The sequence below is a fragment of the Trichechus manatus genome, unplaced genomic scaffold (genome assembly GCF_000243295.1).
Source record: "Trichechus manatus latirostris isolate Lorelei unplaced genomic scaffold, TriManLat1.0 scaffold00101, whole genome shotgun sequence".
NCBI classification, from domain to species: Eukaryota; Metazoa; Chordata; class Mammalia; order Sirenia; family Trichechidae; genus Trichechus; species Trichechus manatus.
The window spans coordinates 3,534,902-3,536,106 of NW_004444037.1; positions in this window are offsets into that span (position 1 = coordinate 3,534,902).

The window sequence follows — 1,205 nt, forward strand, 5'->3', positions numbered from 1 at the left end:
GGTTTCCAAGGAACAGCTGGTGGATTCTAACTGCCAACCTTTTGGTTAGCAACCATAGCTCTTAACCACTGCGCCACCAGGGCTCCACTTAACTATCAGCAAATAAAAATTATATAAGGCTAAACAGGATTTCTAATCTGTTCCATAATACTAATCTGTTGAAGAATTTTTAAAAACTTAGGTTTTCCTTAATTTCACAGCGCTACGTATAAAACCTAGAAAACACCTTTCAATATTACCTATGAACCAAGTATGTTTTAGTTAAGTGCACCAGATACAGTGGTTTAATTATTGGTGTACTTCATTTAAAGTGACCAGCTGTCCCAGTTGGCTTGGGATGCAGGACTTCCAATTAAAACTAGGAAAGTACTGCACAAACGGGTGACTTGGGTCACCATAAATCTTTTGTTCTCAACCCCAGAAAGTGCACTGACTGCTTTATGAATAAGCAAATAAAAGCTTGGGCTTGTATTCATCTTCTACTACATAACTGTGTGTATGTTACATGCACGTATCTATAGAAACTAATTTTTTGAAACTGTTAATATTTTAAAGGGGTAATTAAGTACCTTTAAAAGTTTTTAATGTGGATGGGGAAAGAGAGACAACTTGGGAGATTAAAAAATGGACCAGACACTCATCTGCATTGCAAAAGGAACCTAAAATTAGTTTGATGCTTTCTCTAGAAATCTACTCAGTCATTGGGAAACCACCAGTCAAGGAGGTCTTGAAATAAAAATGCTGCATGTAGTGATTTAGGAACTGCGGGAGAGCCTTTAAATATATAGTAACATATTTGCTCTCAAAACATAGGGATTTATGGCATAGACGACAATTCAGGTTTGCAGTTAAACATATTTTTTCATACTAACTTAAAAATGTGGAAAATGATACTTCTTTCCTTCTTCCTTTGCTCCACATGCCCTGTACACAATGTTCTTCTAATCTTAATTTGGTCTTTCAAATCGACTTTTCAATTGGAAACAGTCTTCATTCAGTTTTAGAGTGGGGGGTACCCTGGAGATCTTTGATCTAGTCTAGATCCCTCACTTTAGGAGTGGCAGGAGAGAAGATGAGAATGGTTACCGTCAAATATTTTTCAGGGCTTTCAAGTGGAAGAGGGATTTGAAATTCTGTATTGTCTCCAAGGAGCAGAACAATGAACAACTGTGTAGAAATTATAGGGAGTAAATTTTAGTTCACCA